The sequence below is a fragment of the Pseudophryne corroboree genome, chromosome 8 (assembly GCF_028390025.1).
Source record: "Pseudophryne corroboree isolate aPseCor3 chromosome 8, aPseCor3.hap2, whole genome shotgun sequence".
NCBI lineage: Eukaryota > Metazoa > Chordata > Amphibia > Anura > Myobatrachidae > Pseudophryne > Pseudophryne corroboree.
In genome coordinates, this window is record NC_086451.1 from 296468435 (window position 1) to 296485400 (window position 16966).

The window sequence follows — 16966 nt, forward strand, 5'->3', positions numbered from 1 at the left end:
TTGCTCTTTATTTGCATTAGACCACACAGTAGTGCCCTTTCTATATGTTACGCCACACAGTAAAGCACCTTATACACATAATGCCACACATTAGTAATGCCTTTATACACATAATACTACACAGTAATGCCCCTTACACATAGGACACACATTATTAATGTCTTTATAAACATAATGTACCTCACACATTATGCCAACCTTTATTAACCACTTGCCTGGCACAGGATGCGACCAGTCAGATAAACAGTAATAGCAGCAGCAGGGAAGGGAAACATCCCTCCGCTGCTGCCTTTCTACACCCTCCCCTACTGATTCCTGTTCACTGCTGATCGGTCAGCACGGCAGGATCCCCCCTCCAGCGGCTGCAGACAATAGCAGCCGCTGGGGAAGTGTAATTTAACCCCCCCCCCCCCCCCCCCCCCAAGCTCCCCTTGTATACCTGGAGGCTGTCCCAGCTTTCAAATTGAAAGCCGCAATGTTTCCGATGGTCACAATCTTCCGATGATCACGACCGATTTTCCGATGTTTGGAAAAAAAAATTTTTTTCCCAAATCTCAAAAAGACATTTTTTTAAACTAAAATCATTTTATTTGATGTTCAATACACATTCTTCACCTAACTGACTAATAAAAAAAATATGACAATTTCTGAGAGTTTTTGGGGAAAAGATTTGTCAGTTAAGTGGTTAATGCCTCTTACACATATCCCGAACACTACTGCACAACCAACCCACCCGCACACGGCACTCACATGGCCACTAACACTGTGACCTCTGCTTCTGCTTGGATACATGTGTGTTCTCATACATCTTGCCTCAATACGCCATGCAGCTGGAGATGCCTGGCGTGAGTCAGCTGGCACCTCTGCTAACATTGGGCGCCTTTTTTGACGAAAATGCATCCTAATTGCATTACTATGTGGCTAGGATGCACAAGCAGCTTCTGCTGATTAAAATTATATGCAGCATGCCTATATTCTGTGTGCGAATGTGACTGTATCTGCATGTGAAATGCTATGTTACAGTGATTTCCAGGAATACACTGTAACGTAGCATTTAGTATGCAGATACAGCTGCAGTCACACACAGAATATAGGCATGTCACATATCGCATTTGCCTAGTTTGCCTATGCCTTGGGCTGGCACTGGGTTTAGTACATCTCCCCCATAAGATTAAAACAAGTAAGTGTATGAGAGATTGTACACAGCGAAAGCAGTCATACGTACTGGAAATGGACTAGCATTCAACTCTGCATTAGCCTCAAGGTGTCTAAAAATACATATTTTGAAGTGGACCTGTCACCTACACACAACTATTCACATAAAACAAATATCTGAATAGGCACTGTGCAAATAAACAAATGTTAGATTTAAATCATACTTAAGTACTATTGAAGTTTCCTCTCCAGGAGACCCCAGAGAGGAGATGCAAGTAGGTGGAGATGGGAGAGGGGCTGGACTAGTTGTGACATGAAGCCCCACCCCCTTGCAATTAAATGCCACAATTAGATCAAAATAGAATAGGAGGTGGAGCTAAATAACATGATGACCATAGAATCGCATCTTTAGGCCCCATCCCCTCCTCGGTGACCACGGATTACCAATAGCATTCTCTCCACTTTACTAGGAAGTGGTTGGGATGCTGGATGGGTTCCCACTCTTCCAGGGTGCAAGGAACTACCTGAAAGAACAGGTGCCTCCCTCAGGCTCCAGGAGTGCAGGCAAGGATGCCTTAAAGAGTTTTACAGCTGTACAGTATTAACCTATTTACATTAGAGATGATCGGGTTCGGTTACCTGAGAACCGAACTGCCCCGAACTTCACTTCCAGAGCCCGGATTCGAGTCAGGCTCGAGTTTTCCCGTCTGACTCGGAAACCAGAATGAGGCAAAACGTCATCATCCTGCTGTTGGATTCTTGCAGGGTTTTGATACCATATAAGGAGCCGCGCATCACCGCCATTTTCACTCCGGCATTGGAGAGTGTAGCGAGAGGATGTGTCTCCGTCCTAAGTGTCCTGCATCAGTACAGTGGTAGTGTCTTGTGCTACATCAGTCCAGTCACAGTGGTGATATCCTCTGCTGCCATATATCCAGTGCTGCTGTATAAGTCCAGTCCATTGCAGTGGTACTGTGTTGTCCTGCATCAGTACAGTGGTGGTGTCCCTGTGCTGCTGTATATGTCCAATGATACTGCCGTATATGTCCAGTGATACTGCCGTAAATTTCCAGCGGTACTGCCGTATAAATCCAGTGATACTGCCGTATATGTCCAGTGGTACTGCCATATAATTCCAGTGATACTGCCGTATATGTCCAGTGGTACTGCCATATAATTCCAGTGATACTGCCGTATAAATCCAGTGACACTGCCGTATATGTCCAGTGGTACTGCCGTATATGTCCAGTGGTACTGCCGTATAAATCCAGTGGCACTGTCGTATAAATCCAGTGATACTGCCGTATAATTCCAGTGATACTGCCATATAATTCCAGTGACACTGCCGTATAAGTCCAGTGATACTGCCGTATAAATCCAGTCCAGTGGTACTTCCATATAAGTCCAGTGGTACTGCCGTATAATTCCAGTGATACTGCCGAATAATTACAGTAATACTGCCATATAATTCCAGTGGTACTGGCGTATAAATCCAGTGATACTGCCATATAAATCCAGTCCAGTGGTACTGCTGTATAAATCCAGGGGTACTGCCATATAATTCCAGTGATACTGCCGTATAATTGCAGTGGTACTGGCGTATAACTCCAGTGATACTGCCGTATAAATCCAGTCCAGGAGTACTGCCATATAAATCCAGTGGTACTGCCGTATAATTCCAGTGATACTGCCGTATATAAATCCAGTGATACTGCTGTAAAAATCCAGTCCAGTGGTACTGCCGTATAAGTCCAGTGGTACTGCCATACAATTCCAGTGATACTGCCGTATAATTCCAGTAGTACTGCCGTATAATTCCAATGGTACTGCTGTATATTTCCAGTGGTACTGCCGTATAAATCCAGTGACACTGCCGTATAAATCCAGTGGTACTGCCGTATAAATCCAGTGGTACTATTGCATAAATCCAGTGATACTACCGTATAATTCCAGTGATACTGCCGTATAATTCCAGTGATACTGCCGTATAATTCCAGTCCAGTGGTACTTCCGTATAAGTCCAGTGGTACTGCCATATAATTCCAGTGATACTGCTGTATAATTCTAGTGGTACTGCCGTATGATTCCAGTGATACTGCTGTATATTTCCAGTGGTACTAGCGTAAAAGTCCAGTGATACTGGTGTATAAATCCAGTGATCCTGCTGTATAAATCCAGTCCAGTGGTGCTGCCATATAAGTCCAGTGTTGCTGCTTTATAATTCCAGTGATACTGCCGTATAATTCCAGTGGTAATGGCGTATAAATCCAGTGATACTGCTGTATAAATCCAATCCAGTGGTACTGCCATATAAAACCAGTCCAGTGGTACTGCCGTATAAGTCCAGTGATACTGGCGTATAATTCCAGTGATACTGCTGTATAATTCCAGTGGTATTGTCATATAATTCCAGTGGTACTGGTGTATAAATCCAGTGATACTGCCGTATAAATCCAGTGATACTGGCTTATAAATCCAGTCCAGTGATACTGCCATATAAGTCCAGTGGTACTGCCATATAAATCCAGTGATACTGCCGTATATGTCCAGTGGTACTGCCATATAATTCCAGTGATACTGCCGTATATGTCCAGTGGTACTGCCGTATAAATCCAGTGGTACTAGCGTATAGATCCAGTCCAATGATACACTGCCGTAAATGTCCAGTGGTGTTGCCATATAACTCCAGTGATACTGCCGTATAAATCCAGTGGTACTGGCATATAAATCCAGTCCAGTGATACTGCTGCATAAGACCAGTGATACTGCCATATAAATTCAGTGATACTGCCGTATATGTCCAGTGGTACTGCTGTATAAATCCAGTCCAGTGATACTGCTGTATAAAGCCAGTGATACTGTTGTATAAGTCCAGTGATACTGCCGTATAAGTCCAGTGATACTGCTGTATAAGTCCAGTGATTCTGCAGTATATGTTCAGTGATACTGCCGTATAAATCCAGTGGTACTGGCGTATAAATCCAGTCCAGTGGTACTGCCGTGTAAGTCCAGTCCAGTGGTATATAAGTTCAGTGGTGCTTTCCTGTGCTGTATATTATTTACTCCAAATAAAGGGGTTATTAATATTTAATACAAATAATTTTTACAGGGTTTGCCCTGTGTGGTGTAGAAATACGCTCACCTTTGCTGCATTTTGTTATATAGCTCCAGGAAAATAATGGAGAACAAAAATTTGGAGGATAAAATAGGGAAAGATCAAGAACCGCTGCCACCTGCTGCTGCTGCTGCTGCTGCTGTTGTTGCTGCTGGGAGTCGATTGTCATCCCAGAGGGGAAGTCGGAAGGCCACTTGTACAACTAAGCAAATGACTGTCAAACAGTCCTTTGCGAGGAAGATGAATATGACAGCAGTCATCCTGTTGCAAAGCGGATAACTGAGGCCTTGACAGCTATGTTGGTGTTAGACGTGCGTCAAGTATCCGCCATTAGTGCAGTGGGACTGCAGTACCAACCCTAGATGGGCCAGGTGTTTGTGCCGCTCACTTGTGTCGCTTAGCTTAGCCATACACCTATCTCATTGCACCTCCTATACTTCTTTGCATGATGTGCTGTTTGGGGACTATTTTTTTTTTAAGTGCCATACTGTGCCACTGCAGTGCCACTCCTAGATGGGCCAGGTGTTTGTGCCGCACACTTGTATCGCTTAGCTTAGCCATACAGCTACCTCATTGCACCTCTTTTACTTCTTTGCATGATATGCTGTTTGGGGACTATTTTTTTTTAAGTGCCATCCTGTCTGCCATTGCAGTGCCACTCCTAGATGGGCCAGGTGTTTGTGCCGCACACTTGTGTCGCTTAGCTTAGCCATCCAGCGACCTTGGTGCACCTCTTTTACTTCTTTGCATCATGTGCTGTTTGGGGCCTATTTTTTAAAACTGCCATCCTTTCTGCCACTGCAGTGCCACTCCTAGATGGGCCAGGTGTTTGTGCTGCACACTTGTGTTGCTTAGCTTAGTCATACAGCCACCTCGGTGCAACCTGTTGACCTAAAACAATATTGTGAGGTGTGAGGTGTTCAGAATAGACTGGAAATGAATGCTATTGAGGTTAATAATACCGAAGGATCAAAATTACCCTCAAATTCTGTGATTTTAGCTGTTTTTATGTGTTTTTCAAAAATCATCCAGATCCAAAACCAAAACACGAAAGGGTGATTTTGGCAAAACCAATCCAGATCCAAAACACGAGCATGGAACCAGAACCAAAACACAAAACACGAAAAGTGCTCGCCGCACATCTCTAATTTACATTTATGAATGAAGTTATCCAACATCAGGGCACATGGAAATTTATATTGCCATGTACCAGCATCAAGTGTGCACAGCAGCTGCTGACTGCTACTGTAGTATAACAAATGTTTTACACCCATTAACTATGAACAAAATGTTATAATAAAAACCAAAGGATATGTAAACACAATCCCAGCTTATTATGTTTATGTTTTATAGAAACAAACATTATTTGATTTTATACCATAAGTGCGACCAGCCTTTTACTCCTAGTGTGTTCACCTTAATATAAATAGAACACTATGTAATATACTGTCTTCTAGGCTGCAATCCTATACTTCATTAAAGCAATGGTTTGCAATGATCTCATTTCCTATTCGCAGTCACTTATGACTGGTTTCCAAGCACTTACAGGCATAAACCGAGATCTTCAGCTTCTTGGTTTTCCGCTAAATACTGTATGTGGTAACACAGTTAGACATCTGTAAGCAGCATTTTAGCGAATATATAATGACCTCTGACTTAATCCATTTTCTATTAACTGCATCTTCTGGCACAAACAAATCAACATCCTGTTCGGCGCTTTCTTGGAAAATAAAATAGCAGCAATAGCAGAAAATTCATTAAAAAGTGACATTGATCAAAACAAGCCATCATTCAGTGTAGTGCACTGGTAGATATAAACTGCCAGGAGCCCTTGATCTGCCCAAAACACGGTCCACAGCTTCCCAATTTTTTTAAATTTCCAAAAAATCACACATTTTTAATACATCCACTGTGAATATCTCATTTACTGTAGATACACAACAAGCATCACTGTGCCTTATTCAGAGATGTACGCAGTTAGAAAGCTATGCTAATGCTTCAGGAGGCGTCTTGTGTTAATAGACGTCTCCTCCATGTTGTGTTATCCTGCGTCCAAAGATAAAGCATCGGATCACACTGCATGAACAACATCGGCCATCTGAGTAAGCTCAGCTTACTCAGGATGGCCAGGGAATTCATGCTGCAGAGACCAGGAAGTTTGCATCGGAAAACGCAGACACAGGCCTCGGCTCTCCCACAAGAGGAGACGCCTCCATTTTGAGTAATGCTTCCCATCGCCGCCCCCTACCCGCTCCCAGACAGATGCAGCCTGTCAATCAAGCTGCGGATTATAGGGCACTGCGTCCGATGGAAATACTGTGTACTATACATATGAATTTCATCTAACATTGGAAATGTACCTAAACCTAGGGTCATCTTAATGCATAGGCCTACTGGCCAGCTGCCCAGGGCTCCACATTTCACAGGGCCTCTGAGCAACAGTGGGTGATGGGAACACAATCAGAGTGGCAAGGCAGCATTCTCAACCTACCTCTGAGCTTTTCACCAATCGGAGTGCTGATAGCCATTCACTGTAAGTAAGCGTGTTGAGAGAGACGGAGCAGGACCACAGGAGGGGCATGTTATCATTTTTATTATTAATATTTGCTGTGAATGCTGTTAAGATGGCCCTCCCTAAACCCTCCATTTGAGTACATCTTTGAATAAGCCCGATAGTCTAAGTAATTATAATTTAAAGCAAACCACTTACACAAGTTTATTGGAATATACTACAAGTTGCAACCTAAATTGTAACATAGTAATATAGTAACATAGTATCTGAGGTTGAAAAAAGACAATTGTCCATCGAGTTCAACCTATTTGTGGTCTCCTATGCATGATGATTTGACTAAAATTTCTGACTGATGCTGCTGTCAGCCGTTGCATTTTATCCCTATTTATAGTAACTATAATGCATGACTATGCACCATATCCCTGGATATCCTTATCCATTAGGAATTTATCTAACCCATTCTTAAAGGTGTTGACAGATTCCGCCATTACAACTCCCTCGGGCAGGGAATTCCAAACACGTATTGTCCTTACCGTGAAAAAGCCTTTTACGCCGTATTGTGCGGAATATCCTCTCCTCTAACCTGAGCGAGTGTCCACGAGTCCTCTGTGTTGATCTAACCAAAAACAGGTCCCGCGCAAGCTCTGTGTATTGTCCCCTTATATATTTGTAGATGTTGATCATATCCCCTCTTAGTCTCCGCTTTTCCAATGTAAACATGCCTAGTCTTTCAAGCCTTTCCTTGTATTCCATCGTCTCCATGCCCTTAATTAGTTTGGTCGCCCTCCTCTGTACCTTTTCAAGCTCCAGGATATCCTTTTTGTAGTACGGTGCCCAGAATTGTACACAGTATTCAAGGTGTGGCCTCACTAGTGATTTATATAACGGGAGTATAATACTCTCGTCCCTAGCATCAATACCCCATTTTATGCATATACAATATAGATTGTAAGCTTGCGAGCAGGGCCTTCCTACCTCTGTCTGTCTGTCTTTGCCCAGTTTTGTTCTATAATTGTTGTTCTAATTGTAAAGCGCAACGGAATATGCTGCGCTATATAAGAAACTGCTAATAAATAAATAAATAATGCATGCTAATATCTTATTAGCCTTCTTTGCTGCAGTCCTACTTTGGGTACTACTGCTTAGCTTGCTATCTATGAGGACACCCAAGTCCTTTTCCAGTACAGAATCCCCTAATTTTACCCCATTTAGTAGGTAGGTGTAATTTTTGTTCTTGTTACCACAGTGCATTACCTTACACTTGTCTGTGTTGAAGCGCATTCTCCATTTGGCTGCCCATGCCTCTAATTTAACTAAGTCGTTCTGAAGAGACTCAGCATCCTCCTCTGTATTTATAGCCTTACACAATTTGGTATCATCTGCAAAAATTGACACCATGCTCTCTAGACCTTCTGTTAGGTCGTTAATGAAAATATTGAACAATAGCGGTCCTAATACTGAGCCTTGCGGCACACCACTTAGCACTTCAGTCCAAGTTGAAAAAGATCCATTAACCACAACGCGCTGCTCCCTATTATCTAACCAGTTTTTGACCCAAGTGCATATTGTGCTTCCTAGCCCTGATTCTTGTAGCTTGTAGATAAGTCTCATGTGTGGTACAGTATCGAACGCTTTGGCAAAGTCTAAAAAGATTACATCCACGTCTTTACCCTGATCTAGGTTTGCGCTTACTGTTTCATAAAAGCCAAGTAAGTTGGTTTGACAGGATCTGTCCTTCATAAATCCATGTTGATTCCTTTTAATGACCTTATTGACTTCAAGGAACTTCTGAATACTATCTCTTAGAATACCTTCCAATACTTTCCCCACTATAGATGTAAGACTAACTGGTCTATAATTACCTGGTTCAGCTTTACTTCCCTTTTTGAATATAGGCACTACTTCCGCTATACGCCAGTCTTTGGGAACCATACCTGATATAACTGAATCCTTAAAGATCAAAGATAGCGCTTTTGCCAGTTCAGAGTGAAGCTCCATTAGAACCCTTTGGTGAATACCATCGGGCCCTGGTGATTTATTAATCTTTAAATGTTTTAATCGGTCACAGACTACTTCCTCGCTTAAATAAGTACCTATCAGTGGGATATTCTCATTATCAGAGCCGTCTTAACAGCAGTGTAGGCCCCTGGACACAGCAATGCACTGGGGCCCCTACCCACCCATCAGCGGTAGGGGTGGGGGGTGCTATCAGCGGCAGCTTTGATGTTCCGCGGGGGATAGGGGGGTTCCATCTTTGGCTTAGCAGGTAGGACCTGGAGAAATAATTTCTGCTAATTACTCCTTTACTGCACAAATGGGGCGGGAACGAGAACACTAAACTGTAGAAGAGGACATTGTGCTGAATGAAGGGGCCCGGGTACATGACTTCCAGGGTAGTAGGGGTGTTTAATACACAGGGGAGGGGTGGATAGTGGAGTGGGCTTAATATTCATCATTTTCCGGGGGTCAGGGCAGCTTGCTTTACTGCAGATATCTCCAGTTCCTGGAAATAGATTTCTTAGCTTTAATGGGATAAAAAAAAAGAGAGTCCCACCTTTCAGGAGGTTCTGGGAACTTGGGGATCAGACTTCAGGAGCCAGAGCAATCCGCCGACAAAAATATAAAACTGCATATTAGGCGTGTGGAGCTGGAGCAGGGACCAGCTGCTTGAAGGCTGATATCTCTGGTTCTAGGCAAAGTAGAGACAAGCTGCCAGTGTCCACTGAAAGGGGAGAGTCACAGCTTTTGGAGTATACCCTCAGAAAAACTCTAAGTCAGACAGAAACCGGGATATCTGGCTGGGAAGAACAATTAACAGGCTTGGATGGGGACCACTGCTTTGAAGTCTGATATCTCTGGTTCCCCAGGGCCGATTTTCAAAAATCTGGTACCCCTGGAAAGAGGGGACCCTTAGCTATCAGCTTAGGGCCCTTTTACTCCTGGGGCCCTTGGGCAAGAGCCCATTGAGCCCATATGAAAAGACGGCCCTGCTCATTATTGAGATTGTGTGTCAGTCCCTGAAATGGGTCCTCTCTAGTGAATACTGTTGAAAAAAACTCATTTAGTGTGTCCGCTATGTCATTATCATTTTTGCTTAAGACTCCCAACTTGTCTTTTAAAGGGCCTATACTCTCCTTCTTTAATCTCTTGCTATTAATGTATTTAAATAATTTTTTGTCTATCTCCTTGGAAAGATACTCAGGGCAGGTTCTACACCCTTTGGAGTGAGGCAGAAAGTTTAATGTGGCACGCCCAACTACCCCTTCCTCCCGCCACAACCACCAATACCACCCCCAACTTCCAATATTAAAGATGGGGACAGTGCACCCTGAATACTCATGCCAAAAATAAAGGGGTGTGGTTTCGTGTGGAAGGGGCATGGTCACATAATAGTACTAATTCACATTTTTTTCATGGCACCCCTAGGCCAAAAAGTGGGCATTGGGCAGCAGAGTTACCCAAGTATGGCACTGAGCAGGGGGGTAGCAGACTTACCCCAGCACAGCACTGAGCAGAGATGGGGAAAGCAACCTTATACCCCAGGGGGGCACTGAACAAGGACGGGGGAAGCAAGCACTTACCCCACGGAGGCACTGAGCAGAGATTGGGGGCAGAAGTTACCTCAAAGGGGCACTGAGCAGGAGGGGGCTGTACATAATTCGGGGGGGGGGGGGGGGGTGATGAGTAGCAAGCGCTTACCCCAGTGGGCACTGAGTGGGAGGGGGCAGTACTTACTTGCTTGTACACCACCAGGAAGAGCAGGGAGCACAGGACCGTGCACATCACCATCAGCCCCAATTCTACTGGCCAGGGATGACTGCAGCTGCAATGGTGAGTCAAGCGGAAGGGTGCATGTTCCGGGTCCCTGCACTCTTCCCCACTGCCACTGCTACAGGTCTCACACTCTGCGGCTTGCTGATTGGTTTCCGCTTCCGTCCCCTCATTGGAAGCACAGGGTGTCAATTCCCTCATTGAAAAGCAAGGGTGTCAATCTATCAAGCAGGGTACTGTCGCCGCATCCTCAGGCTGCATCGCACCAGGCAACCACCCTGTTTGCCCGTCCCTAGCGCCGCCACTGAAGATACTTATCAAAACATCTCTACTATAATCTTCATCAACTGGTGTAATGCCTTATGTACTAGGCACATGATACAGTATATAAGCATAACCTGTCAAGCATCAATGCATCTCTGGAACTGTGTCAAATGGCCCCAACTATGGGATACAGTTAAAGGTGTGCTCTAACTGTAGAGATGTATGTACAATAGTAACACCAGGTACACAAAGTATTAATTTGCTGCACTTTGTTATTAATATATTATACTGTATGAGTTTATTTAGGCTATACCATCACTCTAACTGCAGAAATCATTCTTATTACATCCTAATTCAGCAATTCATGAGGACAGTTCATTTCAGCACAATAGGGGTGATTTACATGAGGCTGGAAAGAGCAGCAGCAGTGCTAATAGGGAGGCGTCTGGTATAAGTAGACACCTCCTGCATGCATGTGTTATCCTCTGCTCCTCCTGTGGATGCAGAATCGGATTACCTGCAACACCATCGGCTGATGAGTAACCCATGAGGTTGCGCAGACTGACCGCCGCATCTCCGTCGCTGAGGTCAGGAATTCCATCGGAACAAGGATACTCTGGCTTTGGCACTCCCATAAAACGGAGATGACACGCCTGTTTTGGGAAACGGAGGCCTTTGCCGCCCCTACTCGTCAACCAACTGACTTCTGCAGCCTTACTACATCTGATAAGGGTGGTCATTCCGAGTTGATCGCTAGATGCATTTGTTGAAGCAAAAAAATGGCACTTCTGCGCATGTGGCGCAATGCGCACACGCGACGTACTAATACAACAAATGATGTAGTTTCACACAGGGTCTAGCGATGCATTTCAGTCGCACTGGTGGCCGCAGAGTGATTGACATGAAGTGGGCGTTTCCGGGTGTCAACTGACCGTTTTCAGGGAGTGTTTGCAGGCGTGCCAGGGGGTGTGGTTCATCAAATCAACAGTATCTAGGTCGACAATGTATAGGTCGACAGTCACTAGGTCGACAGGGATGGAAGGTTGACAGGGTTTCTAAGTCGACATGTGCTAGGTCGACAGGTCAAAAGGTCGACATGAGAGTTTTTCTTTTTTGGGTGTCGTTTTCTTCGTAGAGTGACTGGGAACCCCAATTAGTGCACCGTGTCCCCTCGCATGGCTCGCTTCGCTCGATTACCGTTCCAGTCGTAGTCCACGTGGATCATTAAGTTTGAAAAAGTAATAATAAAAAAAAAACTCATGTCGACCTTGTGACCTGTCGACCTGGCACATGTCGACCTAGAAACCCTGTCGACCTTCCATCCCTGTCGACCTAGTGACTGTCGACCTATAATGGTCGACCTAAACATTGTCGACCTAGACAGTGTCGATCTTCAGACCGGATCACGTGCCAGGAAAAACGCAGGCGTGGCTGGCTGAACGCAGGGCATATTTGTGACATCAAAACAGGAACTGAACAGTCTGAAGTGATCGCAAGCGCTGACAAGGTTTTGAGCTACTCTAAAACTGCACAAAAAAACTTTGCCGCCGCTCTGCGATCCTTTCGTTTGCACTTCTGCTAAGCTAAAATACACTCCCAGTGGGAGGCGGCATAGCGTTTGCACGGCTGCTAAAAACTGCTAGCGAACGATCAACTCGGAATGACCACCAAGGCACAGTACGGGACCAGAGCATGTGCAATGTAGCATGTACTGTACATTGCATTTTTACAACACTGCTGCCACACCTGAATCACTCCCCAGTATCCATTACCAATATCCTCAGTCATGTTTTCTCACAGCCCATAAAGGTGCACAGAAAAATGATCAACGGCTGCCTATTGTATTAGAGGTAATGGGGGTAATTCCAAGTTGATCGCAGCAGAAAAGTTTTTAGCAGTTGGGCAAAACCATGTGCACTGCAGGGGAGGCAGATATAACATGTGCAGAGAGAGTTAGATTTGGGTGTGGTGAGTTCAATCTGCAATCTAAATTGCAGTGTAAAAATAAAGCAGCCAGTATTTACCATGCACAGAAACGAAATAACCCACCCAAATCTAACTCTCTCTGCAAATATTGGCCCTCATTCCGAGTTGTTCGCTCGGTATTTTTCATCGCATCGCAGTGAGAATTCTCTTAGTGCGCATGCGTAATGTTCGCACTGCGCATGCGTCAAGTAACTTTACTAAGAAGAAAGTAATTTTACTCACGGCTTTTTCGTCGCTCCGGAGAACGCATTGTGATTGACAGGAAATGGGTGTTACTGGGCGGATGTACGGCGTTTTAGGGGCGTGTGGCTTGAAACGCTACCGTTTCCGGAAAAAACGCAGGCGTGTCTGGAGAAACGGTGGGAGTGCTTGGGCGAACGCTGGGTGTGTTTATGACGTCAGCCGGGACCGAAAAGCACTGAATTGATCGCACAGGCAGAGTAAGTCTGGAGTTACTCAGAAACTGCTAACTCGGTTTTGATCGCAATATTGCGAATACATCGGTCGCACATTTAAGATGTTTAGATTCACTCCCAGTAGGCGGCGGCTTAGCGTGTGTAACTCTGCTATAATCGCCTTGCGAGCGAACAACTCGGAATGAGGGCCATTATAACCATACTTACCGACTTTTTGGCTGCTCTCTCCGGGAGAGAGCAGCCAGGTCTGTTCGGCAGGGGGGCGGGCTGCGATGTGAGTGCAGAGGGGGGCGGACCGGAGGCGTGTCGGAGGTGGGCCGGGGGCGTGACTACGGGATCGTCCCGTGTAAGCCCCGCCCCCCGCTGTGTAATGCCGCTATTACCGGCATTATACAGCAGGGGGCGTGGCTATGATGACGCGATTCAACAAGAATCGCGTCATCGCCTGCCCGGACCGCCCACTTTACTCGCTAAGTGGGCGGCCGGGCAGGGGGGGACCCCTGTAATCGGGAGACCTGCCTGCTCTTCCGGGGGGCCGGGAGGGTCACCCGATTTTCGGGAGACTCCCGGCTATTCCGGGAGAGTAGGCAGTCTGATTATAACTGCTAAAAAATTTCCTGCTGCGATCAACTTGGAATTACCCCCCATGTACGCTGGAGCAGCTGGGATTGCAGGAACGTCTGGTGGCATATCGCTGGGAATTGAATCCCCCACTCTGAAAATGAACATTAGACAATTACAGCACAATGTTGCACTGGTTGTTACTGTGGCAGTTATTATAGTAGATCAGATACATGAAGCATTATTGCAGTTATTGTTCAGTCAACAACAACAATTTTTTTGCTGCAATCTGTCATTACTTTGCAAAAATATTATGTCAGTGGAATATAAATTGACCTCTTCCAGTCACAGAAATTAAGCAAACTGAGATTGCCATGACAACTAACAATCAGAGTAAAATGCAAATGAACACAGATAGTATTCTGAGAAAAGAAATCATAGAAAATAACATAAACATGAAAATGTCTCTCAAAGTAGACAATTTGGATTTTATATTTACTACTTACAGTATGCTCTAATTCCCACGTGTGTTTTAAATTTTAGCAGCTGATAAACTACTGTAACTTATTGCTTTATTACATATGAACCTCTTTTTGGCAAAGGAGCAAGCCCATCTAATGGGGCTGATTCTGAGCAGTAGCGGATCTTGCCACGGGCAAGCAGGACTTTTGCCCGGGGTGCCACCTTCCGGAGGGCGCCATCCGGAGGGCGCCGCACCGTGGTAAGATCCGCTACTGTGCCACCCCGCCGCTGTGCCCCCCGCTGTCACCCCCCGCCGCTGTGCCCCCCGCTCTGAAGGGAACCAGACGCTACGCGTCTAGTTTCCCTTCGTGGAGGGGACCTTTGCTGTGCGGTGCGCGATGACGTCATCGCCTACCAACAGCATTGTGGCACAGACGCTAGGGGTCATAATTGACCTCTAGTGTCTATGCTGATCGAGGAGAGGAGCGGCACCGGCGGCTGTCTGCAGCGGTCTGGATCAGGAACGGGGATAGTAAGTATACTTTTTTTTTATTTATTCCAGCGGCGCTACAGGGGGCACCAATGGGGGCGTTACTGACCAGACCCCGTGTGAAGCCACGCCCCTATAGTTTTGCCCGGGGCGCAACCACAGCTAGAACCGGCCCTGATTCTGAGCCACACACTGCTGAGACCGCATTAGTGTCTCTTGTCGTAGTGGCATCTGTGACTAATGCTAATGCTATTACAGGTTGAGTATCCCATATCCAAATATTCCGAAATACGGAATATTCCGAAATACGGACTTTTTTGAGTGAGACTGAGATAGTGAAACCTTTGTTTTTTGATGGCTCAATGTACACAAACTTTGTTTAATACTCAAAGTTATTACAAATATTGTATTAAATGACCTTCAGGCTGTGTGCATAAGATGTATATGAAACATAAATGAATTGTGTGAATGTACACACACTTTGTTTAATGCACAAAGTTATAAAAAATATTGGCTATAATGACCTTCAGGCTGTGTGTATAAGGTGTATACGTAACATAAATGCATTCTGTGCTTAGACTTATGTCCCATCGCCATGATATCTCATTATGGTATGCAATTATTCCAAAATACGGAAAAATCCGATATCCAAAATACCTCTGGTCCCCTAGCATTTTGGATAAGGGATACTCAACCTGTATTAGCCCTTCACGTGGGGTACATGTGTGCCTCTGTGACCAATGGCGGCTTCACAGTTGGGGCTGCAGTGTGAGCCACACCTACTGCCACCAACTTATCCTAAACTGACTCACTGGCAGTTGGTGTGGCTCCCCTATTTGAACTTTGGACTGCGCTGCAGCCCCACCTCTAGAGCCGTAACTGTGATTATATACAAATGCTAGTATCATCTCTTCCCATGGTGCTTATGCTAATTTCAGCCCTTTCCCTGGTGTACATGTGTGTCTGTGACTCTATGCTAATGCTAGTATCAGCCCTTCCCTGGGGTACATGTGTGCATCTGTGACTATATGCTAATGCTAGTATCAGCCCTTCCCCTGGTGTATGTGTGTGCCTCTGGGACTATATGCTAATGCTAGTATCTGCCCTTCCCTGGTGTATATGTGTGCATCTGTGACTATATGCTAATGCTAGTATCAGCCCTTCCCCTGGTGTATATGTGTGCCTCTGGGACTATATGCTAATGCTAGTATCTGCCCTTCCCTGGTGTATATGTGTGCATCTGTGACTATATGCTAATGCTAGTATCAGCCCTTCCCCTGGTGTATATGTGTGCCTCTGGGACTATATGCTAATGCTAGTATCTGCCCTTCCCTGGGGTCATACATGCCGGCATCTTGGCTGCTCTCTCCGGGAGAGAGCAGCCTGGTCGGCTCAGCAGGGAAGCGGGGCACGACTCTGACGTGCATAGGGGCGGGATGGAGGTGGAGCAGGGGCAGGATGGTGGTGGAGATATAGCAGCGCATCATTTAAGCCACGCCCCCTGCTCTGTAATGCCGCTACTACCGGCATTATACAGCAGGGGACGTGGCTATGATGACGCGATTCAGCAAGAATTGCATCATCAACTGCCCGGACCGCCCACCTTACTCACTAAGTGGGCGGCCGGGCCTGGGGGGACTTGAAAAATTGGGAGACTTGCCTGCTCTTCCGGGGGGCCGGGAGGGTCACCCAATTTTCGAGAGCCTCCTGCCCATTCCGGGAGAGTAGGCAAGTATGCCTGGGGTACATGTGTGCATCTGTGACTATATGCTAATGCTAGTATCAGCCCTTCCCCTGGTGTATATGTGTGCGTCTGTGACTCTATGCTAATGCTAGTATCAGCCCTTCCCCTGGTGTATATGTGTGCGTCTGTGACTCTATGCTAATGCTAGTATCAGCCCTTCCCCTGGTGTATATGTGTGCGTCTGTGACTCTATGCTAATGCTAGTATCAGCCCTACCCTGGGTACATGTGTGCATCTGTGACTCTATACTAATGCTAGTATCAGCCCTTCCCTGGGTACATGTGTGCATCTGTGACTCTATGCTAATGCTAGTATCAGCCCTTCCCCTGGTGTATATGTGTTAGAGATGAGCGGGTTCGGTTTCTCTGAATCCGAACCCACCCGAACTTCATGTTTTTTTACACGGGTCCGAGCGACTCAGATCTTCCCGCCTTGCTCGGTTAACCCGAGCGCGCCCGAACGTCATCATCACGCTGTCGGATTCTCGCGA

General features: G+C 45.7%; 1 protein-coding gene across 2 annotated transcripts in view; it reads right to left on the minus strand.

Moving 5' to 3' along the window:
- Positions 1-16966, minus strand: part of TRPC5 (transient receptor potential cation channel subfamily C member 5) — an 829680-nt gene that overhangs the window by 353417 nt on the left and 459297 nt on the right. Inside the window, exon 1 of one of the 2 annotated variants that reach the window (XM_063937328.1) lies at positions 15428-15513. The exons of the other annotated variant lie outside the window; for it this stretch is intronic. The gene's annotated coding sequence lies outside the window, so the exon portion shown is untranslated. Of the gene's footprint in view, positions 1-15427; positions 15514-16966 lie in introns of those variants that run through there. 2 annotated transcript variants of the gene reach the window in all.